Source organism: Lagopus leucura, unplaced genomic scaffold, assembly GCF_019238085.1.
Source record: "Lagopus leucura isolate 7727_CA_CO unplaced genomic scaffold, USGS_WTPT01 Super-Scaffold_100038, whole genome shotgun sequence".
NCBI classification, from domain to species: Eukaryota; Metazoa; Chordata; class Aves; order Galliformes; family Phasianidae; genus Lagopus; species Lagopus leucura.
Window position 1 is genome coordinate 2,557,781 of NW_024962287.1, and position 7,571 is coordinate 2,565,351.

Sequence of the window (7,571 nt, forward strand, 5' to 3'; positions counted from 1 at the left end):
CCAGGAACATGTGAAGACAACCACCAGGATTTTTTTTTTTTTCCCACTTCTGTTCTTTCACATTTTTTTTTTTTTTTAAATAATGATTTGGGGAGGGGGAGGAATCTAATAATAATTAATAATAATAATAAAAGAAAGAAATGAATAACTTATTGGAAGAAATCGGAGAAACATTTTTGGTGTCAGTGCTTTGATTTCTTGAGCTGCACGGTCTGTCTTACTCTGATTTGATTATTATTATTATTTTTTTTTAACGACGTCCTGTCTCCACCTTAGATAAAACAATCTTCCAGAGTGTTCTGAGCAACCCATCACCTCATCCCCCACTCTTCCCATCTCATCTCACCCCTTTAGCTCTGTCTAGACTAGGAAAGGAGGGCAGGCAATGCCTGGGCTCCCCAGACCTCTCTCTCGAAGACATCACCATCAACCACTCATGGCTGTGTCTTCGCTTAATGGCATCAGATGGGACGCTTTGAGTCATGGTAGCTCAACCCAATTAGCTCACTCTAGTTCTTAAGAATGCCACTGTTATATTTTTCCTGGTCTAGACAGACTCTCTGTTTAGATTGCCAACGTTTACAGGTGTGTATGTGTGCGTGTGTGAGTATGTGTGTGCATATGCTTATGCAGGCACATAACCCCTCGGGGTGTGCGTGTGTGCTATGTATGTTTGTACATATATATGTATATAGCTGGACATATACATATATATATCTAATATGTGTGCATCAACCACACATATTCATGCATGCAAACATACCTTTGTGATTTAGTACAATGCCTTGTCTGTAATGGGTTGCAAAATTTGAAAGTAAGGTCTGGTATAATGTCAGTGCTATCTGATTTCTTAATTTCTGAGGTCTCCTCTTTCTCTAGGGAGTTTTATATTCCTAACTATGCCAATGTTTCAGTCCTTAATTTCCTCGAGTAGAGTGTGTGTGAGAGATATCTTTCCCCATTTTTAAAGAATTGTTAACAGCAACAACAACAACAAAAAAAATGAGTGATATGAGTATGTAATTCTTTCTCAGGAGTATGCACTATTTTATTTTCTTCTGTTTCCTAAAGCTTTGCCCGCTTGGCTTATGAGCTTCTTCAAAGAGGACTAGAGATCCCTACACAATATATCAGGTACAGAGAAAAAAAATCCACAATTCTGATATTCTGATACTTTTTTTGTCTTTTTTCAAATCAAAGCCAGTTGTTTCTGAATTCCGTAGGTGCACTTCTTTAAAGAAGCTCAAAGGGAATAATTGGAAGGAGATAAAACTATGAGTTGAAATCGAGGTGTGATACTGCAAAGAAAATAAGAGCTGTGTTGAATGTTACCTCGCTTGCTTTGCACCGGGGCTTTGTACCAGGGAGGAAAGGGCTGCCATGTGAGTTGGCTCCTCGTGATGGGAGCGGGGAGGGTTTGTCAGGGAATATCCTGGTTTCTCATCTCAGTCTGATGAAATCTGCTTCTCTTAGAAAGCTTTTCAGAACTGTCTTGTGACTCTTGCTTTGGAATGAGTCGATGAGGTAGGGGGAAATCTGCTGAACTCCAATGTTTTTCTCAGTGGTTTGGTGTGTGTGACAGGATGTCTTATGCATATGATTTGGGAGGGGTGGGGGAAGTCTGATTTCTTCCTTTTTTTTTTTGTTTTTGTTTTTAGCATATCTTTTTCTGTCTTACACGGTAAAAAAAAAAAAAAAAGCTGAAGTGTAAGGATGTGAACTGCTGTTTGGATTCTGTCCTATTGTAATTGCATGTATTTCTCAGTGGGGCAGGATTCATGTGCTAATGCATCTTTTTGCTTATGTCAGAACAGTTTCTGGGTATGCGTGGGGTAAAGCCTGGCTCTCCTGGAGTTGATGGCAAAGATTCAGTGGGAACATGGCCCCCCCTAGTATCTCTCTTAGGTTTTCAGTGCTGCGTGCCACCAAGCTGAGCAGGCACAGCTGATTCCCAAAGAGTAGGGAAGAGAAGCTGTAATCTTGGTTTAAGTCCTAAATATCTTCCAGAGTAGACAGTGAAGAGAAATAATTTAGCAATACACTTCTCCTTGGCCTCCAACAAAACTTTCTTAAAGCAAAGCAGATGAAACTCTTGATTTGTATCCATAACGCCCCAACTATCTTAGATAATACAGAAAAAGGAAGTATCAGCTTTCATCCCCCATGAGTTGGACATGTGGCAACAGAAGCCCAGGGATTGTCCTGCCTTGATCAGCCCCAGGGAGCACCCAGCCCTCGTGAAATGCTCATCATCCTTGGTCCCTGTGGGGCAGAGTGCTGTGGGCATTCTCATGTGAGCAGAGTGGGAAACAGAGGCAGGTGGGTTGCTGGGATGAGCTGGGACTGGCCTTCAGCTATAGCAGCAAGCAGTGTGTTTGGCAGTTGGCAGATCCCTGCAGATGTCCCAAGAGGAAGTGTAGCTCCTTGGGCAATATAGATCTCACAAAATCCCTGCTGTGATGCTGGGGACCCATGGACTGAAGAGCAGCCCTGGCCCTCCAAAGCCTTTTCCTTGCCCATCACTGCCCTCCATCCCCCTGGATAGCAACAAACTGGATTCCAGCATATGACATGCTCTAGCAGCAGGATGCACGAGGAGGAGTAGGGATGTGGGTGGATGTCTAAGGAGAAGAATCAATGGCACAACCTGAAAGCAAATCTGTCCATTGAGACTATTTTCTGAAAGCCAGCTCAGTGTCAAACATCATTTTGTCTTTGTGAGGAACACATGGATCCAAACTCTCCAACATCCCCAACCTGGGGGGATGCTACACACCAGGGAGACAGCAGGTTAGAGCTGAGCCCTCTCCAGCTGCAGGGGCAGGGAGACATGGAAACCCACTCCTCATCACCCAGGAGCTTCCAGCTGAAGGTCTGGGGGGCCACGGGGGGGCTCCTTGGTGTTGGAGGGGATGCTGGGGGTGCTCTTTCCTTTTAAATGTGAAAGGGCAACACACCACCACTGTGACCTAATGGGGAGAGGGAACTGCTTGCATCTTCTCAGGGAAAGATCTACACGTTGTGAGGGCCTGATCCTGCTGCTGCTGACATCTTCCCTAGGTGAAGGTTTGGTCTCCTGGAGCAGGACCTAAAGCCTGGGAAAGTCAAAGGGAGAGTTTCAGTCGACTCATGGCAACTTTGGATCTGCTCTTTGTGCCTCCTACCTGGAAGAGACAGACTGCAGAGGCCAGGCTGTGCTTTGCTCAAGCCAAGATAAAATCCCCACTGCTTTCAGAAGGACTGCCCTGTTCTTCTATTCTCTTTTTTTCTTGTGCTTCCAAAGTCCAGAAGAAAAACAAAGAAACAAACAACGAGGTTTCTGAATCAAAAGCAAGCAGGGAGAAATTAGGATGTAGGAGAGTACCCATCCATCTCTGATGAGAGCACACATCTATCTCCTCCCCAGAGGACACATCCATGCTTGATGGCTATGGGTGCTGAGGATGGGGATTCCCCACAGAGTTGATTTCAGCTACCCACTAGAAACTCTTTCCCTGTTGCCCTATTCTTTCCCAGCCCAACCACTCATGTTCGTTGGTGGAGTGGCTCGAACATTTATCTGATAATTGAGTTATTAAAAGATTCCTTTTTTCTCGGGATGGTAAATCAATAAACAGCAGGATTAACTTGGCAGCTTTGCTCTGTAACTCGAGGGATAAGTTTGAGGAGAGACTGAAAAGTTTGTTTTCAAACCAAACAGGTGGGTCGCTGTAAGTTTTATTTCATACTTAGCCTCGCTTTTCCTTTTCTTCTTTAATTACAATTCTGTTTGCTGTTAGAAAGAGCTCAGTTTTCGTCCTCCCCTCAGCTTTTTTTTTTTTTTTTTTTTTCTTCCCTTTCCTGGTTGCTATTCACACAAAGTGTGAAGGAAACAAGAAGGCAATGTTATGGGAAACCTTTCACAGCACGGCAGTTTCTCTAAAACCAAGTGGTTGCATCTTGTCCCACCCAATGGAAGTTCTCTGTGAGAAGCTGCTCCAAGTCCCCTCGCATCCTGGTCCAAACCTCTCCCCATAGCCCTAAGTTTCCATGTGGCCTGGGTGGGGGATGAGAAGGATGGTGTTAAGACATTTTGCTGCCTTCCAGGGTTCACTCAATTCCCCCTCTCATATCTTTCCCATTGGTGTAACGCAGATCCATTTGGTTCGGGTTGAATACGGAGATTTTGGTGCTGGGTTTGGCAGCCCTAAGCATTGCCAGATGGATCCGGGCAAAAGTCCCTTCCCCTCTGGCTTCCCTGTGTGAAAGACCGTAGGCTTTTTACAAATAGTCTATTTTCTTATACAAAGATGAAAAGTAATAAATAAATAAGAGAAAATATCCCCGAGCGCACTGGCAAACGCCGGAACATTTCGAGAGTGGCGAAACGTTACGTGCCAGCGAGAAATAAAGGGAAGGAAAACCAAACCAATGCGAAGCGGTGGAGGAAATAGAAAAATGAAAGAGGATAGAAATACGCTCTCCTTTCTGTGCCCCAAATGATCCCTTTCACCTCCTCTTCTTGAAAAAAAATCTGACCACGAAGTGAGAAATATCAGTTTATCGACTCTTCCTGAGAAGAAACGCGGAGAGGCATTCGGTGTTGAGTTTGTATATATTTATTTATGCTTAATTTAACGGGAATGTGTAAATATGGCGAGCAAGTAGTTTTTGGGTTATTTATCTGTGAATCTATACCTCTGTGAATGGGTGGGGGAATTTAAAAGGAAAAAAAAAAAAAAGAAAAAAGGAAAAAAAAAAAGAGAAAAAAAAGAAAACACAGAAAAAAACGCTTGACTAGATAGTATCCTATCGGAATCTCTTCTGTTCTTTATAGACAAGCTGTTATGGTAATGGGTAGAAATTGGTTTCTTGTCCCGTGATGACCTGATTTACATAAATAATAAGAATAAAAACAAAGAGATTGTTGTGTTTTGTTGTATTTTCCTCTTCAGTTTTTTTTTTATTTTACAACTTTTTTTATTTAATTTAATTTGATTATGATTATGATTATTATTATTATTTTTTCGAACGTTGGTGCTGCTTTGATTCTGCAGACGGATTCACTTCTAATGCCATGAAGTCTTTATTTTCCCAGTCAAGGCTTTGGGAAAATACAGGACGTGTCTCTACATTAAAAAACAGGAAAAAAAAAAATCCCAGAAAAAATAGAAAAAAAAAAAGATAATAAATGTTGCTTCTCAGAAATGCTGGTATTTTATTTCTGTCTGACTCGGAAATGTCCATATTTTTACCACTCTTGCCTCTTCATTCTAAGCAGACCAATAATAAACCTCACGTCATGTTAACGTGATCTTTCATTTCAATTTGCCTTTACTGGCTGAGTTGGCAGTAATTGTTTTCATTTGCAGAGCGTTAGCCATTGAATCAAAGTGTTTTGTATCATTACAAGCATTCGATATCAAGAAACTTTATTTTTTTAATTATTACTATTTTTTTTTCCCCTGCGGTCCCCATTGCTGTATTACAGTTACTGTACGTTTCACTGATGTCTGTGTGGATGTGAGTGTGTATATATGTAGATATATACTCTTCTATACAGAAGGGGAATGATGTTGGCAGCGTTATTTTCTACTTCTAGGTCTACATCGCAACACCAATCACTACCAAAAGGAAAAAATTAGAAAACACCCCCGACCCCCCCGTGTTCCCAAATCGCCTTTATTTGGGTTTGCAAGCGGCACTGACATAGAACGGCTGTGGGCAGAGCTCCGGGGCCAATCCGGAGCCACTCCGGAGTGACTCTGATACCCCGAGGCTGAGCAAAGGGGAGAGCGGGGGCAAACGCCTCGGGATTCTTTTTGGTAGTGTTTTGTGTTGCTTTTTTTAATTTTATTTTCTTTTTTTCAGTGCTGTCATAGAAAGCAATATTAAGCAATATTCCTTTCCAACCCCTCCCTCCCCCCCCCCACCCCCGGCAATCGGTGCTGGAATTGACTGTCAATATAATCTCAAGATGAGAATAAAACCTCGTGTGCTCGGGGGTTCCGGGGCTGAGAGCATCGCCCTCACTGCAATGAAATGTAGCTGAGTTGCTGGCTGGGCTCGGGATTGTCTGTTGGTTTCTAGGGGCAGAGGTAGCTAGGAGGGCTGATGGAGAAGTGCAGCGGATCGGGTTTTGCAACTTAATATTCCTCACGGAGGAGGGGTGTGGGGACAGCAGAAAATAAATCCATCCCCACCTCCGAATTCCAAACTACCTCCCTTCTCCCTCTCCTTCCAGCTTGGACTACAGGAGCCGGCTCAGCTGATCGCCCAAGGTGTCCAAAATAAATCATCATCATCATCCTAATAATTATGCTAATAATAATAAAAAGAAAAAGCATTGCAAACCACGACCCCAAAGTCTGTTTAGTGGGGAAGCTTTCGAGTTTCTCCCATCCCAGCCTCAGCCCGGCTCGGACCCGGCCGTGACCTACATTCCCTCCGTGGTGCGATGGCGAAAGCGCCCGGGGGTCGAACTGGAGGGGGAGACAGCATGGAGACAGCAGTGCTAGGGGTCGGAGCAGGGGGAAAAGCGAGAGGGGACGGGGAGGACGGGGGGGGGGGGCAATGAGGGGAAAAAAAAATAAATTATCAGAATCCCTCACTCTCTTCTCCTTCTTCCTACCGGGGTTTGGCAAGGAGAGGATCAAACCCCCTCCCAGCACCCCCAGATCCACCCCAGCTGCGAGCAGGTGTGCGGTGAAGGCTGCCCGGGGGCACAGAACGCTGGGAAGAGCAGCGACACCGGAGCCGGTTTCCAAAAGCTGCGAGCTTTTCTTCTTTTTCTTTTTTTTTCCTTTCTTTTCTTCTTTTTAAAATTATTTTATTTCATTTTATTTTCCGGTTTTGTTTTGTTTTCTTTTGTGCTCATCGCCCCGACGATATTATTTTGAGGACAGCATATGTTTTGCATGAAAGCTTTCGCAACAGTTCGTGGAGTTCCCAGTGGAGTCTGGAGGGCCGTTTGGAGAGTAAGGAGGGGGGAGAGTGGGGGGAAGGTTCAGGAAGTTTCTGTGTTGTCCAAGGGCTGTGCAACAGTTATGTAAAAAGTAAATTAAAAAAAAAAAGAAGAAGAAGAAGAAGAAGAAGAAGAAAAGAAAGGGAGGAGGGGATTGAAATGAATAAATTAATAAAAGAGCAAGGGAAAATGTTTTATAACTCAGCAAAAACACCAGCTTGGAGAAATCGGAGTCTCTTTTTAAAAGCAGACCCTGTGGAAAGAGGAAAGCTTCACCCTCAGTTTCTTAATCCCCAGTTCTGAGATTGCAAATCCAATGCATGTCCATGTCTGTAACTAATACAGGTGGCTGTTCTGAGAGCATTTGCACTGCTTGAAGTCTGGAACCTGGTGTCCGGAAGGGAGAAATACGCCTGCTGATATCTGCTTCACTGCATTTCCCATAGATCTTCAGCAATTCAAGAATCTGTTCTTATCACCTACCTACCTACTTACTTACCTGTCTACCTATAACCAACCTACCAACCTATTTTACTTACTTACCTACACATCTACCTATCCATCCATCCATCCATCCATCTCTCCCTCCCTCCCTCCCTCCCTCCCTCCCTCCCTCCCTCCCTCCCTC